The sequence below is a fragment of the Somniosus microcephalus genome, chromosome 8 (assembly GCF_052327205.1).
Source record: "Somniosus microcephalus isolate GS21.2 chromosome 8, FLI_Smic_1.0, whole genome shotgun sequence".
NCBI lineage: Eukaryota > Metazoa > Chordata > Chondrichthyes > Squaliformes > Somniosidae > Somniosus > Somniosus microcephalus.
In genome coordinates this window covers 189,873,869-189,897,045 of record NC_140994.1, presented here as the reverse complement: position 1 = coordinate 189,897,045, position 23,177 = coordinate 189,873,869, and the positions used below count along the sequence as shown (strand labels likewise).

At 42.5% G+C, this 23,177-nt stretch overlaps 1 protein-coding gene across 2 annotated transcripts in view; it reads left to right on the top strand.

Annotated features, from left to right (window-relative positions):
- Window positions 1–23,177, top strand: part of fam193b (family with sequence similarity 193 member B) — a 108,156-nt gene that overhangs the window by 535 nt on the left and 84,444 nt on the right. The window lies entirely within an intron of this gene.

Genomic DNA, 23,177 nt, shown 5'->3' with positions numbered 1-23,177 from the left:
GTGTGTGGTGTGGGGGGGAGGTGTGTGTGTGTGTGTGTGGTTGGGGGGGGGGGGGTGTGAGGTGTCTCTATTGAATGGCTGGGGTCAGGGCCTGGACTCGTCTGTTAACTGATGGAGAGAGCCCGCATCTAGCTGCTGCAAATGGAAACGATGCTGCTGCTCAACATTGTACCTTTTAAACCACTTCACCGTTTAAATCTGTTGAATATTATTACATAGACATTAATGTTATTCTTTAAAATGCTATTAACTCAATGTTTTTGATAAGTAAAGGTACTAGTGCCAGTAACCGGTGGCTGGCTGTCCTGTGTAAAAACTATTGCTCTACAAAAATAATAGAAACTGAAACTGTACTCTCTCTACCAAGTACACTAGGTGTGCCTTTCAACTTGTAAAGTACACACAAGTGTGGTGATGGGATGTATGCATTGGTCCACTCAATGGTCATTCCCGTTGTCATTACGTTGACATGAAACTGACTGGTCTTGAACCATTGGCGCACTCCTGCCCATCGGTGTGTTGATAAATGTAGTTTGGTGGAACAGTCTTGCTTACTGTTGTCAATTCATTATCATGTTGGTCTAGGTTCGCTTGAGCAGGACAATCTTCAGATGATCAGCCAGTTACTAAATGAATTAGGCCCTTTCATTGCACTGCTAGTTGTGGATTATTTATAATAGAACTGTGGATTTTGAACCCTGCAAAGCATACTGCTTTGGATTGGCAGAACATGATATCCATGGTAAGAAATAAAAACACAAAAGGTTGGAAATGCACAGCAGGTTGATCAGCATCTAAAGTGGAAGGCAGGTTGATGTTTTGGGTACAGGCCTTCAGAGCTGAATCACCAATTCTAATGATGGCCTGTACTCAAATATTAACCATTTGTTCTTTCAGACACATTATTCAATACTGTCTGTTTCCAGAGTTTTTTAATTTTGAATTTGTAGCACTCATAGTTTTCTTTTTTGCTTCTCCATATTCACATGGATGTTAATGTGCAGAGGTAAATGAAATTGTAATGGGCATCATCTAAGTATTTCCTTTGTTACAAATACCCTTGCTTGTGGACAGTATGTAGTGCTGCATGTTATTCCAGTACACTATTGAAATTACGGTGTGTGCAAAGCCTCCTTTTTAAAGGAGTGGAATACTGTAAATGGAGCCTCGTACAGACTAGGTAATCTATTGTATACGGCTTCCCTGGAGTGATTGTAAATATGGTGAACTGAATATATTGTACATTAAATATTTCCTTTTCAGCATTGATTAATGAAACTTGGCTCTACATGAACACAAGGTGATGTTTCACTTGTCATAGCCCACTTCTGTATGAGTTGGGGGGTTTATCTTTTTTCTCTCCCCTCCTTTGGCTGGTGTCTTTTGTTCTTGTGGCTTTCTGTTTTCATTTGCTTGATTAGTGGCTCATTTTCATTTATTTCCTCTGGGGTTTTGTCATTCTCAACTTTGTTGTGGTTCTGCCATTTAATGTTTTCATTTGATTTTAACCCTTTTAATTTACTTGGATTCTCTGTCCTGTCTTTCCTTTCTGGCCATGTCCTGATCATCTTAGCTGGGCCTCACGGTTGCATGTTCTAACTTCTGTGATCAAAGCTGCCCCAGTGAAAACCAGAAAACTGACAGGTGGCTGTAGATATTTGCACAATGGATAAGAGGTTGCTTTCCTTGTCACAGAAACGAAGCTTAATGCTATTGGATGTGGTGTTACTAGATCAGCAAGTGTCAGCAATGAGTTACATAAAATTGCGTAGAATATACAGCATGGAGAGAGGCCATTCGGCCTAACCATTCTGTACTGGTGTTTATACTCCACATGAATCTCCTCCCATTCCATTTGCCTCATCTTGGCCTTTCAGCATAGCTTTCTGCTCACTTTTCTCTCATATACTCATCTAGTTCCCTTTTGAAGGTATCTAAGCTATTTGTCTCAACCACTTCCTGTGTTGCGAGCTCCACTTTCTAACCACTCTCTGCGTAAAGAAATTTCTCCTTATTTCCCTATTGGATTTATTAGTAACTATCTTGTATTTATTTATGGCCCAGAGTTTTGGATTCTCCCACAAGTGGAAACACTCTTTCCACATCTACCCTGTCCAACCCATTCATAATTTTAAAGACCCCTATCAGTTCACCTCTAAGTCTTCACTTTTATAGAGAAAAAAGCCCCAACCTGTTCAGTCTTTCTCGATAGCTGTAATCTCAGATGACATTCAAACTCTCTGCTCTGTGCCTTTCCTTCCTCCCCCTTCCCTGTAGCTCCATTTATTTGATGGATCTTCCTCGTAGTTGTGAGGAGCTCTGCAATCTTTCAAAATGGCTGAAAGACGAGCAGTACTGATGTTACTGGTAGTGAAGGTGCTGAATTCTGCAGTGAACCTCTGTAATTGATAGAACAGTAGTGTGATGGCTACAAGGGATACTGGCCCTTTAGTTCTCAGCAGGTATTGTATGTTTTTGATGTATGAAATTACAGGTGTGTGGTGGTATTAGTTAAAATTTGGCAGTTGGTTTAAAGAAAGAAATAACAAGCACCTTTAACAACCTCAGGACATCCCAAAGTGCTTTACAGCCAATTAAATACTTTTGAAGTGTAGGAAAGGTGGCAGCCAACTTGAGCACAGCAAGGTCCCACAAACAGCAATGAGATAATGACCAGATCATCTGTTTTTTGTGATGTTGGTTGAGGGATAGATATTGACCAGGACACCGGGAAGAACTCCACTGATCATCTTCAAAATAGCGCCATTGGATCTTTTACGTCTACCTGAGAGGGCAGACTGAGACTCTGTCTCATCAGAAAGACGGCTCCTCTGACAATGCAGCACGCCCTCAGTACGGCACTGGAGTGTCAGTCTATATTTTGTGCTCGTCTCTGGAGTGGGACTTGAACAACAACAACAACTTGCATTTATATAGCGTCTTTAACATAGTAAAACGTCCTAAGGTGCTTCACAGGAGTGTATAATCAAACAGAATTTGATACCAAGCCACAAAAGGACACTTTAGGACAGGTGACCAAAGCTTTGTCAAAGAGGTAGGTTTTAAGGAGCGTCTTAAAGGAGAGAAGTTAAGGAGGTGGAAGTAGGCGGGCTTGGTGATGAAGAGGATATGGGGTCGGAAGCTCAGCTCGGTCAAATAGGACGCTAGAGTTGCGAATTTTCTGGTTCAGCCTCAGAATGGCCAGGGAGAGGGATGGAGTGAGTGGCAGGGACCAAAGAGAGCGGTTCGGTCTTGCCAATATTTAATTGGTGGAAATTTCTGCTCATCCAATACTGGATGTTGGACAAGCAGTGTGACAAATCGGAGGCAGTGGAGGGGTCGAAAGACCTTCCAACTCCGAGGTAAGAGTGCTACCAGTGAGCCACAGCTGACATCTTAAGCAGGTGGACCATGAATCTGTTAAGTCTTTCTCTTCCCCTCACAGATATTAGTTTGACAAAGTACCTGATGAGAACTGTTAACTTGGACTGGCAGAATGTAAAATGTGAAGATGGAGGATTAATCCTTAGAGCCAGTAGGTTGAACATGTAACATCCTTCTTGACGTGTTTTCCTGGAATCCTTAATTTTCAAATCATTTAAACCACAGGTTTGGATTCTACAATATTATATTGAATGTTTACAACAAAAATGTGGTCTTTGCCGAAACTCCTTTCTCTTTTCTATCCCTGCGCCCCCCCACGCACACATTAGTCAGTCATTTGACATTTGTTGCTTTTAGGTTACTAAACAAATGGCAAGCAACCTGTTGAATATCATGGCACATAGGGTATGATAATTGGAGTGACCATAGGGAAAAATACACATGAAAATCCGTCAGTGAATCATTCAGGAATGATTTCAAGTCAGAACTTGTGGCCAGAAATAAGGGGACAGTCATTCTGGTTGTCTGGTTATGGATGTTACAAAATTAATGAGTTCACAGCAGTAACTTGTAATTGAAAATTTCACAAAATAATAAAAGATTTTCTTTTTGCTCTGCTAAGATTCTCTCAAGTGAACCTTTTGCAACATGTACTTAAACCAGCCAAGCAGACTATAGACCTGTTCCCGGGTCTCTGCCAGTGCCGTTCTGTAACTGGATACTGAGAGAGGTGTGCAACAGTGTCATGGTGTTAAGGGTATGAGAAAATGTAGTGTGTCGTATTTTCTGGACTTTGAGATCAGCCTGATGGACCATAATATTTCTAATCCTGTACATTCCTACGTTCTCTCCCCTCATCCCTAGTTTGAAGCACTTGGTCTCTTCCTCATCATGGAAATGAGATTAAGAGGGTTTTTCAGGGGTTGGAGGATTGTGAGTGTGACCCATATCATAGCATAGCATACCATGCTGTGTACTGGCTTCACCCATGTCCCATCTTATTTGTTACACTTTAGCTTGTTACTGTCACTTTAATAATGAAAATAGATGACTTCTGTTTTTAAAGTTTAGCCAAGTCAATAAAACTGGTAAAGGAATAATGAATTGGCTTACTGAATTTAGATGTTTGCCTGGTATTGTGGCCATGCTCTGAACTTGCCATTGTGTCTGTTTATTGTAGGACGATGGTATCCTGTAAGTCTAATATAACCAGCTTTGCTGTCTTGAATTAGCATTCTAAACCGAAGTGACTGAAGTAAAGAATCTGCAGGTATTTGCCTCTCTGCTCCATGACTAAAGGTTAGGGTGACTGTTGCTAGCAAATCCAAATTGTCTGACAGTCAGGTTGCTGCCTGCATCTAAATGGAGACAGCCTTGTGTGTTGACCAGTGAGAATCTGTGTAAAATTCTTCTGCATTATGTATGCAGAAACTCATTTTGTACATTAATTGAATAATTACACACCCGCTTTGATTTTTAAATCCTGTGTAAATTCTCTGCCATAGTGGGTTCCCATCTCTGGGTGGGTAGAAACCTCTGGTCCCGAGTTATAGTATGCACAGAATTGGTGTGTGGCAAAATAAACTTGGTATCAATTGATTGGTCTGTTTCAGATTGGGTATAGTTTTTTAGCTGATGCTGTGTAGCTGTTGAATTGAGCTAGTAAGACCCAGGTTGATTTTCTGTTTAAATTTGCCTATGCCATACATGTGCTATAGTTAAGGCAAGTGATCTGTCAGGGAAGGTGCAGCATCCTTCCCCAGTTTTCACAACTTAAGCACAGTTTTTGCAGCATTCGTCCCCAGCAGCTTCTCTACTCACTGGTATTTTAATCAGTGAGTGATGTGGAGCTGTGTGCTTGCTGACTGTAACGCCAGCTGGTTACCACAACAGCTGGTCTGGCAGACTCAACATGTTTTGTCCATACACTTTAATTCAAACTCTAACTTTAAAAAAAAAATGCCGTGGAGTGCGGTGTAAATTGAACCTGTAGGTTAAGTTATGATTTATTGATTGAAACTTGAATGCCGACTCTTGATTTTAAACTGTGCTGCAGTACCGTCATTGCTGATTGTAAGACCAGCTGTACCAGCTGATAACTTTCCTTGTTGTTAGGTTGGCAGAGAGACATGGAAGAGTGGCACTTCAAAACAAGAGCCTGATTAAAATGAGGTTGCTGTTGATTGGAGGACCTGACTGACACTGACCAACACCTACAAGAAAAGGATGCTCCATAGCTGCCTTCTGACTTTTTGCCTTATTGTGCTGTGTTAAATCACTTGCTCATCACGTTGGCCTGCATTCAGACCTTTGCCAATGCTTGTATGAGCCAGCTGTTGGAATGTGTGTCACAGCAACATGGGAAAGAATCACCTGAGTTTTTCTTTGGCTGTGAGGAGATACCTGGCTTCTGCTTAACAACTTCTTACAGTTCGGAACTCTGAGATTGGCGATCGAACCAATGTTCCTCTGCTGTTGCACCATGGATTGGTGTTCCAAAGCACAAGACAGGTGTGGGCTTTACCTAGTGATGGGATGATGACACAAAGCTAGTCTGGGACAAGCATGGTGGGTATATAGTTGGCACCTGGTCAGCTATATTCAAATTGGTTGTCTCAAATTTTTGACTGGATTGGTAACATCAAATCAGAGACCACAAGTTTGGTTCCACTACCTTTAAATCTGTATATAGAGATTAGTTTCAGTTCAGTAGCCAGTCTTTTAGGGGACCAAAATTAAACTTTGTTTTCAGGCAGTGAAATGTTTTGCAAGGGGCAAGTGTGCATTACTTTTTTTTTTACGAAGTCGATACAAAAGCTACATTTACCTTGTCCACAAGGATGCGATTGAATTGTTGCTTCTGAGCTAAGAGCTCAGCCTCCCTGTTAAGTACAAGTGGTGGTTCCTGGTATATTGAAGCAGAATCTAAACTTTGTTTTTGTGCAAGTTTTTATTCCTCTACGTTCTGAGTCTTGGCAAAACATGTACCATCTCTACTAAAAGCATGGGATGGAAACTTCCTCCCGGTCCTCAGACAATGTCGCAATATAGTATAAAAAAGATCAGTGCAGGAGAGCAGTCTGTGGTGACCCTGTATTTTTGTGGGTAAGCACCTGGCCTTTTTGCAGCACCTTCCAACTTCTGAAAACTTGGCTGAAACCAGGAAATTGCATAGGTCCTCCCACTCTATGGTACAGGAAACTTTGGGTTTATCTGGAGGTTAACTGTCCGGAATGCTCGAGCCACCGGCAAAAATCAGGAGCCGTTTCGTTAGTTTTTTTTTCTTTTCGTTGCTTTTTTTTCACCAGTCAGGCTCTGCAAGGTCTCACTGAAGCTGCTGCTAAGCTACAGAGACGCTTGCAAGGTACGGCCGACTGTTTAGAAGCTGTTGCTAAGCAACAGGGTTTGTTGCCAGATACGGAGCTCAAAATCTCCGTATGTTTCAACATTAGCGCTGGTTTGTCTGGCAGTTTTGATGGGACGGCAACAGCTCGGTGCCGGATAGCACAAAGTTTCCTGCATAATTTGTTCCTGCTTGAACATACCATGCCCTAGTCCTAGTGTGTATATTGAAAACGAAACCAAACTTTGCAGAGTGATTGCTGGCATCAGATCTAACGTGCAAGGAAGGAAGTAACTTGATATGTGCTATTTATGTTGTGTGTGGGGGTGGTTGTGCAGTGGGTGGTGTCTAATGATCAGCAGGGGAGGGTGGAAACAATAATTTTAGTGTATTTCTTCCATACTTAGAAGAAATCACCTGCAGGTAATTGTTTTGTGCCTGCTGAGTTTGGTTTGGGCATTCAACAGAATAACTAATTAAATGAAACCAATGTTGAAATGATCCCAACCTTTAATTTGTTTGGAAAGTGAGGATTTTAAGAAAATAAAAATGTTATGCATAATTTACAGAACCCCATAGTGTAACCTCTGAAAGATTAGTGGCTCATTAGTGATGCTCAACCAACATCTGTATCATGCGATCATACATAACTTTGGATTTCAGAATGCTAAAGTATGGTTGGTGTATTGTAGTCACGGTCTCTTTTGTAGAGAGGTCCTGTGACATAATCTTGACTCAGTGTTTGAATTGGCCCAGGTTGTTTGAGTACAACTTAATTATTTAAAAATGGGTGTAATTCTATTGTTTTCTAATCAATCTCTAAATGTGCTTGCATCAGTTGTGTATATGCAATGTTGGTGCACATGCAGATGTTTACAGTTTTGTTCACATATCCAGTGGTGGTCCAAGCACTGAGTGGTGGAGGAAAAGCAGTGAATGAGAGGAGGAGTGTTACAGCTGGTCTGGGGCCATTTAACTGTCCAAAATGGCATCAAAGAGAGACTTGCCGCTGAATTGGGTCTAGCTGACTTTGGGATTTTTAATGGCACGCAGAGAACAGATTTCAGATCGACCTCTGTTGACCATTAATTACAGATTGCTGATCCTGTCACTGTAATGAGGGTTCTGGGGGATATCTGGCCTGTTTTCACATAATAAGATATTGAACATGCACTGCCTGACATCCACCCTAATAAAATGTCACATTTTGTGGCTTGTAATTGAAAAGTGTACTACAAGAGTTGAGATGCACAAATGCTGTTTTACTGTTCTTAAATGAAGGTGTGAAGACTCCATTCTTCATGCACATGGTTGTATTTGAGCAGCAGCATTACACACACTTAATGTAGATCACAGACTTGTGAAATTTTCATTCCTGAATGAGAAATCTTCAAGTCAATGCTTGATCTATTGTTAAAACTCACCAAATGAATGTCTTCTGCAACTTAGTGCTTTGGGGAAAAAAAACAGGTGTTCAAACAATGTTCTGTGCTCGAGGTACCAATTGTGTTGGGGTTAACTCGATGACTGATGGTTGAAGGACCAGTCTTTAGTGGAACTTATATGGGTTCACTTCAGCTGTTATTTTCAAGTGTTTTCTCAGGGGAGGCAAAACTTTCCATCCATTGTAGTGCATTTGGTATTCATCAATTCTAGTGAGAGGTGGTAGAGAAAGTGAGGGCAGGGGTGTAGAGATACTGAGTGGGAGGGGGAGAGAACAGGTGGTTCACCCACCTTATTTCACTACTGTGTTTTCTCACAGGTGGAGAAGATGATTGTGGTGTTGTTAATGGTCCGGAATTTGCGGTCCCGATGACAGCGTACGCCATCATAAGTCTTCTGAAAGGCCCCGCAAGTTCCGGGTTTCTGCATGCGCGAAAACCCAGAACTTGCGATCTGTCAAGGTACGCCTTGACAGATCTACCGAACCGAATAGAAATTCACTTTCGCTATTTGCCCAACTGCTGCCCAGCAAATGTCCATGAAACTCTTACGCCTGGTTAAAGCAGGCGTAGGGCCTGCTTTCACCAGCATAAGGGTTAATATAAATCTTAAATTAAAAATAAAAAATGATGCACAAACACTTAAAATTAGTTTACGCAAATTTTGGCCCAGATTAAAATGTTTAGATATTTTTCAAAAAATAAAGTTATTATTGTATTTGCTGTATTGAAGGGACTTTTAATTAAATTTGAGAATGAGAACATTTATTTTTATTGCCATTGTCTAAATTGTTTAATTATTTCGGGATTCCATTAGGGTTTATGGGATTCCTTTCGTAAATGGAATCCTCCTTTCTCATTGGAGGACCCGGCCTACGTGATCCCAGGGACGCTTCCGGACTGCTTGAGTTCCATGGGCCTTTACGCAGGCGTAAGCCTGCAGGCCTAGGACCCGAACTAGCTGTAGCTTTGAAGACAGGAGGTAAGTTTGTAGTTCTTTCGTGGGTCGGAGGAGTACTCCGGAGGTACGCCTCCGACTGCAAATTCAGGGCCATTATGTACAGTAGTTGTAGGGATCAATTCACTTTCATATTGGAGATGGATAATAGGCTACCAAAAATGGCACTGGCCACACAAGAAGGGGGCCCAAGTTATGTTGGCTCGACTTGCATGGCAGTTATTTTTTCCAGAAACCCAGTGAGTTCCAGTGTAATAAAAACAGAAAATGTTGGAAATACTCAACAGGTCAGGCAGCATCTGTAGCGAGAGAAACAGAGTTAACGTTTCAGGTCGATGACCCTTTGTCAGAACTGGAAAAAGTTGGAGATGGAACAGGCTTTTCAGCAAGTGTAGGGGCGGGGAGGGGAAAAAAGAACAAAAGAGAAGGTCTGTGATGGGATGGAAGGCAGGCGAGATTAAGAGACAGAAGGGATGATGGTGCAAGGCAAAAGGAGATGGTAATGGGGCAAGTTAAGAAACAAAAGATGACCAGATGAAGTGTAAATGGCAATGGCAGAATGATCGACAGCCGCCATGTGAGAGAGAGAAAAAAAATAATGATAGGGGCAGAGGTTATGGTCTGAAAAGTGCCTAATCAAAAGATGGGGTGCTGTTCCTCGAGCTTACGTTGAGCTTCATTGGAACAGTGCAAGAGGCCGAGGACGGAGAGGTCAGAGTGGGAGTGGAGCAGAGAATTAAAGTGACAGGTGACCGGAAGCTCGGGGTCACCCTTACGGACGGAATGGAGGTGATCCGCAAAGTGGCCACCCAATCTGTGTTTGATCTCCCAAATGTAGAGATCGCATCGTGAGCAGCGAATACAGTATACTAGATTGCAAGAAGTACAAGTAAATCACTGTTTCACCTGGAAGGAGTGTTTGGGGCCCTGGACAGTGGGAAGGGAGGAGGTAAACGGGCAGGTGTTGCATCTCCTGCGCTTGCACGGGAAGGTGCCAGGGGAAGGGGAATCGACCTGAAACGTTAACTCTGTTTCTCTCTCTACAAATGCTGCCTGACCTGCTGAGTATTTCCAGCATTTTCTGTTTTTATTTCAGATTTCCAGCATCCGCAGTATTTTGCTTTTGTATTAAGAGTTCCAGTGTAAACCTTGTTTATGTACCAGCAGAACGTCCATTAATGCCATTCTGAATTTTTGTGGAATAAAGACTTGCAGGTGACGTTGCCATGTTGTACAGTCCACTAACATCAATTTTCTCCTGCCTGACACAAATTTGCATCACAGCAAATGAAAGTTTATATTCAATTTATTTGTACTGTATTTCTCTTCATTCCATCGTGCCTGATAATGCTGTTCCATATGCGTAAGAGCAACATTTGGGGATTCCCAATTCCATTATGCACCCTGGTGCATAATGGAGTTTTCATTATACCATACTGTGACTTTTTTTTTACAGATCCCGAAAATGACTTTTTATTCTGTCGGGACTTAATGTCACAAAAGGCTGCTATTTTTTCCTGTGGTAAGAGTTGCAGTAATGAGGTGAGTGTAGTATGGAGCTGGTGGACATATGCAGATCAGTAGAAATAAGCAGACAATTCTCAGAACAATAAATTAATAAATGATTGAGACTCCTGCCAAATCAATGGATGAGTCAACAGTAAACTTAAAATGACAAAGATTAAATCATTGCAATTGTTGGTGTGATTTAGGTTGCTTTAAGAAATTGCCGTAGTTTTTGCATGTGTGCATCATGTGATGTGCAATTTTGAGATTGAGTGCTGGCTTCAGCAGTAATTCACAGCATATGAGGGATTTTTGATTCAAATATATACCATCATGTCTTGCACATTGATCTTTAAAGGTCAGAGTTTTCTTTTGTGCAGTTTTGCAACTCCGGAAAATCCCAAAAGAATGCGTAGCAAACTGGGCTCCCAGGATCCTAGGAACCCCAAGTTGATGAGATTTCTTTCATGGTTGACTTAATAGAATATTATTTCTATTGCTACATACTTTTGGGCAGCTGACAGTCTTTTGTAAGTTAGGATGGCTGGAGGGAGGGAGGGGCTCCCAGGAGTTGTTTATAGGATGCCCTCACACAGAAAAGTTTAAAAGCCACTGATGTACAGTACATTGGCGAAGATGGTCGCCCAACCTCAGATGAATCCTGTGACACATTCAGGTAAATCAAAGACTTCTCTCAGAAATGGGTCCAAACAAGGGAAATTAGGGATAGCATAAGATCCAAGGAGAGGACATATAATTTGGCCAGAAAAAGCAGCAAACCTGAGGAATGGGAGCAGTTTAGGATTCAGCAAAGGAGGACAAAGGGATTAATTAAGAGGGGGGAAATATATTATGAGGGTAAGCTTTCAGGGAACATTAAAAACTAACTGTAAAAGCTTCTATAGATAAGTGAAGAGAAAAAGATTGGTAAAGTCAAGCGCAGGTCCCTTGCAGTCAGAATCAGGGGAATTTATAATGGGGAACAAAGAAATGGCTTACCAATTAAATACATACTTTGGTTCTGTCTTCACAAAGGAGGACACAAATAACCTCCCAGAGATGTCGGGGAACATAGGGTCTAATGAGAGAGAGGAATTGAATGAAATCAGTATTTGTAGGGAAATGGTGTTAGGGAAATTGATGGGATTGAAGGCCGATAAATCCCCAGAGCCTGATAATCTACATCCTAGGGTACTTAAGGAAGTGGCCCTAGAAATAGTAGATGCATTGCTGGTCATCTTCCAAAATTCGATAGACCCTGGAACAGTTCCCATGGATTGGAGGATAGCTAATGTAACCCCACTATTTAAGAAGGGTGGTAGCAAGAAAATGGGGAATTATAGACCGGTAAGCTTGAGATCGGTAGTGGGGAAATGCTAGAGTCCATTATAAAAGATGTAATAGCAGAGCACTTGGAAAACAGTGACAGGATCGGACAAAGTCAACATGGATTTACAAAAGGTAAATCATGCTTGACTAATCTACTGGAATTTTTTGAGGATGTAACTGGTAGAATAGATAAGGGAGAACCAGTGGATGTGGTGTATTTGGACTTTCAGAAGTCTTTCGATAAGGGCCCGCATAAGAGATTAGCGTGTAAAGTTAAAGCACATGGGATTGGGGGTAAGGTACTGTCTTGGATAGAGAACTGGTTGGCAGACAGGAAGCAAAGAGTTGGAATAAACGTGTCTTTTTCCGAGTGGCAGGCAGTGACTAGTGGGGTACCGCAGGGATTGGTGCTAGGACTCCAGCTATTCACAAATATATATAAATGATCTAGACGAGGGAACTAGATGTAATAGCTTCAAGTTTGCTGATGACACAAAGCTGGGTGGGCGTGTGTGCTGTGAGGAGGATGCAGAGAAACTCAGTACGATTTGGACAGGTTGGGTGATTGGGCAGATGCATGGCAAATGCAGTATAATGTGGATAAATGCGAGGTTATCCACTTCGGTGGCAAAAACAGGAAGACAGATTATTATCTGAACGGCAATAGATTGGGAAAAGGGGAAGTGCAACAAGACCTGGGTGTCCTTGTGCACCAGTCGCTGAAGGTAATCATGCAGGTGCAGCAGGTGGTTAAGAAGGCAAATGGTATGTTGGCCTTCATAGCGAGAGGATTTGAGTACAGGAGCAAGGATGTCTTGCTGCAGTTATACGGGGCCTTGGTGAGACCACACCTTGAGTATTGTGTACAGTTTTGGTCGCCTTCTGAGGAAGGATGTTCTTGCCATGGAGAGATGCAGCGAAGATTCACCAGACTGATATCTGGGATGGCAGGAATGACCTATGAAGAGAGATTGGGTCGATTAGGCTTATATTCGCTAGAGTTTAGAAGAATGAGAGGGGATCTCATTGAAACTTATAAAATTCTAACAGGACTAGATAGACTAGATGCAGGAAGGATGTTCCTGATGATGGTGGAGTCCAGAACCTGGGTCGCAGCCTAAGGATAAGGGGTAAGCCATTTAGGACTGAGATGAGGAATTTCTTCACCCAGAGAGTGGTGAACCTGTGGAATTCTCTGCCACACAGGGCAGTTGAGGCCAATTCATTAAATATATTCAAGAAGGAGTTGGATATATTTTTTGAGGCTAAAGGGATCAAGGGACATGGGGAGAAAGCGGGGACAGGGTACTGAATTTGGATGATCAGCCATGATCTCAATAAATGGCGGTGTGGGCTAGAGGGGCTAAATGGCCTACTCCTGCTCCTATCTTTGTTTCTATACTTCCTTATTCAAGGATCCTCTGGTACTTTGTTATGGAAACCACCTCTTTACAATGGTGTTCACAGAAGTGTTCTTTACCTTTGCGCCCCACCCCCCCCTTTTCTGCATCTCAGTATCTCAGTTGTAAAGCACAGTCAGTGCAGCATACCTGGAGGAAATCATGGCGCCAGTCAGCACTCATCACCAGGTTATGGTATGGCAAAGTTGAAAGTTTTATTTTTATTTTTAAGGAAATTACAGTAATTCTATGTAGCTCACATGGTTCAAGGTATGTATTCTGTGTGGGGAAATAAGCAAAATACAATTTTGCAAATGTGTATGCACATAGTATAATAAAATATTCCCATAGGTTTAAACTTGTGAACTGAATTATATTTATAGAATTAAATAAACAAGTCATCTTGTTGCTAATTGGGTTCAGAGGTACTATAGGTCTAACAGACTGAACAACCAATACACTTAACAATACTGTGGGATAAGTCTACTGTGTTAAACTGAGCTCAGTACACCAGCAGTGGCTCGTGAATGTAAGCATGTTTCATACTTCTCCCACACACACGGAAAGTTTTTTTTTTTAAATAAGAGTGCCTAGACCAAAAACTAATGCAAGACGTTTTTTCTATATGTTGGCTCAAAGGATTGTTTGCAAGTCCATTGCCATAGTCATTTTGATTAACTAGTCATTAGCTAGTAAAATGTTTTAGCCAGATCAGAATTTTATCAACAAGTTATGAATGACTAGCTGGCTTACACTGCATACATACAGGATGCCATGCAGGCCCCAGTATACAGGAAACTTTGGTTTATCCGGAGGTTAACTGTCTGGAATGCTCGAGCCACCGGCAAAATTCAGGAGTCGGTTCAGTAAGTTTTTTTTCTTTTCGTTGCTTTTTTTTCACCAGTCAGGCTCTGCAAGGTCTAGCTAAGGCTGTTGCTTAGCTACAGAGACGCTTGCAAGCTACGGCCGGCTGTCTAGAAGCTGCAGGGTTTGTTGCTAGATACGGAGCTCAAAAAGCTCTGTATGTTTTAACATTAGCGCTGGTTTGTCCGGCAGTTTTGATGGGACGGCAACAGCTTGGTGCCGGATATCACAAAGTTTCTTGTATTATGTTAATGTAGTGGGTGGAGTTTAATGGTGCATGCAAAGTAACAACTGTGTTCACAGTTGGGTACATGAGTTGTGTAAGTGCCTCACATTGCGATCTGTGGTATTTTCCTTTTCCCTTCTCTTCTGTCTCCAAAACACCCCCCCCACCCCATTTTTTTCTTGCGTCACCTGAAGGTGCTAACTCTTGCTAGGTTATGATTCTGCAGGTACCAGTAGTCCTCTGGTACCTCAACTAAGTGGCCACACTTTGTGTAAAAAAACCTAGAGAGTGTGGGTACACTATTTAATCATGTAGGCATCACAGTGGAGTCCAAATCACCTGGTGCTCATGCAGGTGCATTTTCCAGGAGTGTTACTAGCTAGCAATTGAGATAATTTCATATTGTATTTTTCTTGCCCCTCCACCCACCAAAACCAAGCATAGAAACCTAGGAGCAGGAGTAGGCCATTCGGCCCCTCGAGCCTGCTCCGCCATTCAATGCGATCATGGCTGATCATCCAAATTCAGTACCCCTTGATCCCTTTAGCCTTAAGAAATATATCCAACTCCTTCTTGAATATATTTAATGAATTGGCCTCTACTGCCTTCTGTGGTAGAGAATTCCACAGGCTCACCACTCTCTGGGTGAAGAAATTCCTCCTCATTTCTGTCCTAAATGGCCTACCCCTTATCCTTAGACTGTGACCCCTGGTTCTGGACTCCCTGACCATCGGGAACATCCTTCCTGCATCTAGTCTGTCTAGTCCTGTTAGAATTTTATAAGTTTCAATGAGATCCCCTCTCATTCTTCTAAACTCCAGCGAGTACAAGCCCAATCGACCCAATCTCTCCTCATACGTCATTCCTGCCATCCCAGGTATCAGCCTGGTGAATCTTCGCTGAACTCCTTCCATGGCAAGAACATCCTTCCTCAGATAAGGCGACCAAAATTGCACACAATACTCAAGATGTGGTCTCACCAAGACCCTGTACAACTGCAGCAAGACATCCTTGTTCCTGTACTCGAACCCTCTCGCTACGAAGGCCAACATACCATTTGCCTTCTTAACCGCCTGCTGCACCTGCATGCTTACCTTCAGCGACTGGTGCACAAGGACGCCCAGGTCTCGTTGCACTTCCCCTTCTCCCAATCTATTGCCATTCAGATAATAATCTGCTTTCCTGTTTTTGCCACCAAAGTGGATAACCTCACATTTATCCACGTTATATTGCATCTGCCATGCTTCTGCCCAATCACCCAACCTGTCCAAATCATCCTGGAGTTTCTCGGCATCCTCCTCACAGCACACACACCCACCCAGCTTTGTGTCGTCTGCAAATTTGGAGATATTACATCTAGTTCCCTTGTCTAGATCATTAATATATATTGGCCCTGAAATTAGGATCGGGAGCTTGCCGCGCGTGCAAGCCCCCGATGTGCACTTACCCGGCGCGCTGACATTTGAATCGTGGCCCACATTGCATTTCCTCTCACTGGCCCGCTTGAGGTCCTGCCGCGCTGTGCATGTGTGACCCAGCGGTATACTTAGTGCAGTGAGCCGGCTGGGATCACGTGAACGCAGGGCAACCAATGGGAGGTTGCAAAAGTTCATTCATGAGTTTGACAGTAAGAGCTGTCAAACTCATGAAAACTCCTGGCCCCAAAACACTACTTAAACTTGAAAGAAAATTTAAAAAAACATTGCACTACTTAAATGAACCATAAATAACTGTTTAAAAAAAACTATTTTAAACAATAATTTTAAAATTTGAAAAAATTATTATATAAAAAATCAGGGCTAAAACTAAACTTACCTTACTGTAAATTCTTTAAAAATAATAAACCTGTGGAAATTTTTTTTATAAATTGTATTAATAGACCACTTACCTGTAAAACTAAGTACTTACGTGTGGTTTTTCAATGCGTAAAAACCGGAGGCCTTTACACATGCGCAACTCTCTTTATTAAAAAAAAATAAAAAAAATAAAGGAAATCCAAGTCGCACGCGCAGACTCCTGCGCGCACGCGTTCAGCCTCTTAACCCCTTGGGTCAGAGGAGAGGAAATGCCGGTTTTCCCCGCATGCGCTGTGCATGCTGAAAACCGGCAATTCCTCCGGGCACACGCGTGAGTACCCCGTCCGTACTCGCGCGTTGGGAGAGGAATTACTGGGCCAATGTGAATAGCTGGGGTCCATGGACCGATTCCTGCGGTACCCCACTAGTCACTGCCTGCCACTCGGAAAAAGACCCGTTTATTCCAACTCTTTGAAAAGCCCAGGTGAGGTGAATGTTAGCACTCAACCGCTACCCTAATTGAGACTGAATTGAAGGCCTTTTTTGGCTACACTGGGAAATGCTTTCACCCACCTGAGAAAATGGAAGATAAAATGAGCTTTATTGGATTATTTTGAAATGTAAGTTGCATGAAAAGTAACTGCGGCATATCTGGACTTGGGTACTCAGTATTCATAATACTACTTTTAAGGCAGAATAAATTGGAAAGAATACAGTGAAGACACTAGGGATGGTGCAAATTAAATGTATACCACATAGAGCTATATAGATAAAATGGCCCTGAATTTCCGATCGGAGGCTTCCTGTGTGCGGATGCCTCCAATCGGAAAAAATCTACGCACTTACCTGCTGGCTCCGTAGGTTCCGAGACTTGCGATCCTGGGCCTCTGCTCTACAAAATGCGCAGAGGCCCAGGTATCCCAGGGGCTAATGCTGTTCACAAGTGCCCCTGGGATCACGTGGACCATGGGGAACCAATCGAGGGGAATCCCCCATCGCACTTTTGACAGGTCTGGCAAAAGTATGAATGGGGATCACTTAAAAAAGTTAACCATTAAATAATTTTTTAAAAAATCACGTATTTAAAATTAGTTAAAATTACATTAAATTAAATATTTTAAACAAAAATTTACTTTTTGAAAAAAACTTGTTTTTTACGGGGCTAAAAATAAATTTAGCTTTTAAAATTTAAAAAGTATTTTTAAATTATAAATGAGCGAAAAAAATGTATTTTAAATTTAAAAAAAAATTCTTATGCTGGTAAAAGCAGGCCTTAGGCTTTTACCAGGCGTAAGACTTTTAAAGATTTTCAGCGGGTGGAAGTTGTGCAGAAAGCAGAACTCTCTGCCTACGGAGGCCCTTCTCCCGGGCATGCAGATGATCTGTCGAGATCGCAGTGCTGGGTTTCAGCGCACACCTTGTACGCACCTGGTGGGGGTCGGAAGATCTGGCCCAATGTTAACTCTTAAAGGTAAACTGTTTAAATAGAGGCTTGGAGCAACTATAATGGAGTAAGTATAAAAGTAACGGGGGGGAAGGAAGATTAATTTTATATTGTATATTTTTCATTATTAAAACTATAATGGAGGTAAGAAAGAGACCCAGGAAAACAAATTCTAGTAGGCACTGTGGAAACCAAATTCTTGGTGAGAGTTCATAGCAGATTCATGAAGGTTTCATAGAATTATATAGAATTTACAGCACAGAAACAGGCCATTCAGCCCAACTGTTCTGTGCTGTTGTTTATGCTCCACAAAAGCTTACTCCCAACCTACTTCACCTTTCTGCATATCTTTCTATTTCTTCCTCCCTCATGTACTATTCCAACGCACTCCTGGTTGGCCTCCCACTTTCTACCCGATGTAAACTTAAGGCCGTCCAAAACTTGGCTGCCCATGTCCTAACTCACACCAAGTCCCGTTCACCCATCATCCCTCTGCTTGCTGACCTACATTGGCTCCCGGTTAAGCAACGCCGCGATTTCAAAATTCTCGTCCTTGTTTTAAAATCCGCCCGTGGCCTCTCCCCTCCCTATCTCTGTAATCTCTTCCAGCCCCACAATCCCCCTGAGATATCTGTGCTCCTCTAATTCTGCCCTCTTGAGCATCCCTGATTATAATCGCTCAACCTTTGGTGGCTGTGCCTTCTGTTGCCTAGCCCCTAAGCTCTGGAATTCCCTGCCTAAACCTCGCTACCTCTCTTTCCTCCTTTAAGACGCTCCTTAAAACCTATCTCTTTGACCAAGCTTTTGATCATCTGCCCTCATTTCTCCTTATGTGGCTCGGTGTAATATCTTTGTCTTATAACACTCCTGTGAAGCGCCTTGGGACGGTTTACTACTTTAAAGGTGCTGTATAAATACAAGTTGTTGTTGTTCTCCTTAAAGGCATCTATGCTATTTGCCTCAATTACTCCATGTGGTAGCAAGTTCCACATTCTGACCACTCTCTGGGTAAAGCTGTTTCTTCTGAATTCTTCATTAGATTTATTAGTGACTATCTTTTATTGATCACCTAGTTTTGGACTCGCCCACAAGTGGAAACTTCTCTTCTCTTCTTAGGCAGTCCCTCGGAACCGAGGATGACTTGCTTCCACATTAAAAATGAGTTCTCGGGTGACTGATGATTCCAATGCGGGACCTACAGTCTCTGTCATAGGTGGGGCAGACGGTGGTTGAAGGAGCGGTGGGTGTGGTGCTTCGGTTGACGTGCGCTCCTTGCACAGCTTGTGCTTGCTCCTGGCGAAGAGACTCTAGGTGTTTGGCGCCTTCCCGGATGCTTCTCCTCCACTTTGTGCGGTCTTGGGCCAGGGATTCCCAGGTGTTGGTGGGGATGTTGCACTTTTTCAAGGAGGCTTTGAGGGTGTCCTTGAAGCGTTTCCTCTGCCCACCTGGGGCTCTCTTGCCATGTTGGAGCTCCGAGTAGAGCGCTTGTTTTGGGAGTCTCATGTCGGGCATGCGGACGATGTGGAAACACAAGTGGAACCATTTTTTTATGTCTACCCTATCAAACCTCTTCATAATTTTGAAGACTTCTATTAGGTCACCCCTCAGCCTTCTCTTTTCTAGCCTGTTCAGTCTTTCCTGATAGTTATAACCTCTCCGTTCTGGCACCTTCTCCAGTGCCTATATATCGTTTTTGTATATGGAGACCAGAACTGTGCACAATACTCCCAAGTGTGGTCTAAACAAGGTTCTATACAAGTTTAACATAACTTCCCTGCTTTTCAATTCAATTCCTCTAGAAATGAACCCTAGTGCTTTGTTTGCATTTTTATGGCCTTCTTAACTTGCATTGTTACTTATAATGATTTTTAATGTGTACCACAAGATCCTTTTCCTCCTCTACCCCATTTATACTCTTATTTTCCAAGGAGTATGTGGCCGCCTTATTCCTCCTACCAAAATGTACCACCTCACACTTATCTGTATTGAAATTCAATTGCCATTGACTCACCCATTCTGCAAGTTTGTTAACGTCATCTTCTATTTTGTCAGTCTTCCGCAGTATTATCTATACCTCCCAAATTGGTGTCATGGTTTCATAAGAACATAAGAAATAGGAGCAGGAATAGGCCACTTGGCCCCTCGAACCTGCTCCGCCATTCAATAAGATCATGGCTGATCTTGGGCTCAAAGATACTTCCCTGCCCGCTCCCCATAACCCTTCACTCCCTTATCTTGCAAAAATCTGACTCCACTTTAAATGTATTTAATGACCCAGGCTCCATGGCTGTCTGGAGCAGAGAATTCCACAGATTTACGACCCTCTGAGAGAAGAAATTCCTCCTCATCTCAGTTCTAAAAGGGCGACCTTTTATTCTGAAACTATGCCCCCGAGTTCTAGATTTCCCCACGAGGGGAAACATCCTCTCTGCATCTACCTTGTCGAGCCCCCTCAGCATCTTATATGTTTCAATAAGATCACCTCTCATTCTTCTAAATTCCAGTGAGTATAGGCCCAGCCTGCTCAACCTTTCTTCATAAGTCAACCTCCTCATCTCAGAAGTCAACTGAGTGAATCATCTCTGAACTGCCTCCAATGCAAGTATATCCTTCCTTAAATAAGGAGACCAAAACTGTACGCAGTACTCAAGGTGTGGTCTCGCCAATATCCAGTACAGTTGCAGCAGGACTTCCCTGCTTTTATACTCCAACCCCCTTGCAATAAAGGCCAACATTCCATTTGCCTTTTTGATTACTTGCTGTACCTGCATGCTAACTTTTTGTGTTTCATGCACAAGGACCCCCAGGTCCCTCTGAACTGTAACATTTTGTAATCTCTCTCCACTTAAATAATAATTTGCTTTTTTATTTTTCCTGCAAAAGTGGATAGCCTCGCACTTTGTCACATTATACTCCATCTGCCAAATGTTTGCCCCCTCACTTAGCCTGTCCATATCCCTTTGCAGATTCTTTGAGACCTCTGCACAACTTGCTTTCCCACCCATCTTTGTATCATCCACAAACTTGGCTACATTACACTCGGTTCCTTCATCCAAGTCATTAATATAGATTGTAAATAGTTGAGGCCCCAGCACTGATCCCTGCGGCACCCCACTAGTTACCGTTTGCCAACCTGAAAATGACCCATTTATCCCGACTCTCTGCTTTCTGTTAGTTAGCCAATTCTCTATCCATCCATGCTAATTTTTTACCCCCAACTCCGTGAGCTCTTATCTTATGCAGTAACCTTTTATGTGGCACCTTAACGAATGCCTTCTGGAAATCCAAATACACCACATCCACTGGCTCACCCTTATCCACCCTGCTTGTTACATCCTTAAAGAACTCTCTCTGCTGGCTCTGAGATTTTAGAGTGAAATGAATTTAGGCTGCCTGATCCCAGTTCTTTTTTGGTATGGGGAGACAGCACAGATGTGCCTACAATTTGTTGTGTAACTTAAAAATCTTGCTCAATCCATAAGGCTAGCTCATGTGGGATATGGGTGTGTTTTTTAAGTTGTGACAAAGTTAGGGGAGATATATTCTTTAACCTGTTAACTTATAGGCCCAGAAATTTGGGTCGGAGTCTTCCCGCAGGTGCAGGCCTCCGACCTGCACTTACCTAGCCCACCAGCCGTTGAGCTGTGGGCCTGCGTGGGATTCTGATCCTGGGCCTGCTCCAACTGCCGGCGAGCAGTGCTTGCGTATCCCAGGGGCGCAGTTAGTTTGATGCGTCCCCTGGGATCACGTGGGCCATGGAGAGCCAATGGTAGCAGGGAATGCCCATTCATAAAATTGACAGGAAGAGCTGTCAAAACCATAAATACTATAAGCCCCAAAACATCACTAAAACTTCAAATATTTTTTTTTTTAAATCACATTTTAAAAATAACTAAATTATATAAAATAACTATTTTAAACAATAATTTAAGTTTTTGAAAAAATTAATTACATTTTCTAACGGGGCTAAAATAAACTTACCTTTCTTTAAAGTATTTAAAAATAATAAACCTGTGGAAAAAATGTTTTAATTTTAATTAATTCACCACTTACCTTGTTAAAAGCAGGCCTTGCACCTGCTTTTTATATGTGTAACTCCTGGAGACTTACCCTCTCGGAAAAACCTGGAAAAAAACATAAGTTCAATGCGCACGCGCTGCCTCTCCGGTGCACGCGTTCCACCTCTGAACCCCTTCTTTCAAGGGAACGGAAGTTCCGGTTTCCCGTGCATGCGCAGTGCATGCATGAAACCGGCACTTCCATTGGGCCTACAGGTGAGTAGCCTGTGCGTACTCACCCGTGGAGACCCGAATTTCAGGGCCGTTTTGTTTGCTGTCCAGGTAAAACATTTTCAGGAGCACTGGTATCCTACAACTTGTATTCATAGCTAGATATTGCGACACTTTTTAAATCTTCGTCCCCCTTGTGGGTGGAAACCTACCACGCACTTCCAATTTGACTCTTTATTCCCTTCGAGCAATCGCAGAGTTCCTCAGGGATCTAAGATGCTCCGAGCTAGCAGCGAAATCAAGTTTTTCACCATTTGGCCAAGTGCTTGGTGATAGGCCACAGCTGCCCACTTATTTGTTCATACATTATATCATTGAACATGATCATTTCACTGGAGGTTAAAGGGACATAACCAAACAATAGGTTATTGCTAATAGTCCTGTGGTCCATCTTTTCCTCTCTCAAACTGTTGGGTATATTCACTCCATCTGATCAGTGCACAATCGCCCAGGCACAAAGCTTTAAAAAGAGTGGCGATATGTTTAGGTAAACTCATTAACAGCAGTATCTCAAACAGAATCAATTTTGTCTCTCTCTCTCCCCCCCCCCCCCCCCCCACCCCCCCCAAACTTGGGAGAAAAAAAATTAGAAGCATCATCCCAGTTATTGGGTCGACATGTACATAATAGAAAAAAATACATAGTGGGCTGTTATGAAAGAAGCAATTCAGTATAATTTACAAAGAGTAAGGGCAGTTAATCCCACACAGTTTTGTGAAAGGTGAATCATGCCCAATGCGTTTAATGGTGTTTTTTTAAGAGGTGAGTCAGTGGATGGAAGTTCTGTGTCTTAATTTGCTGTGGCAGGGCATCTAACGATGTTAGACTTGCCCTCACACATTTAATTTTTTTAATTTTTTGTGTGGCAAGTTGCTGAAAGTGCTAGCTGATAATGTCACAGCAAGGGGAACCGGGCATCTGGGACCTGAGTGAACAGGGCAAGCAACTGTGTGTCTCATTAACCAGTCAATGCAGTAATCATGGGGGACTTTAATCTACATATAGACTGGGCAAACCAAATTTGCAGTAATAGTGTGGAGGACGAATTAATGGAATGTATGCAAGATAGTTTTTTAAAATTCATTTTTGGGATGTGGGTGTCGTGGGCAAGGCCAGCATTTATTGCTCATCCCTAATTGCCCTTGAGAAGGTGATGGTGAGCCACTTTTTTGAACCGCTGCAGTTCGTGTGATGAA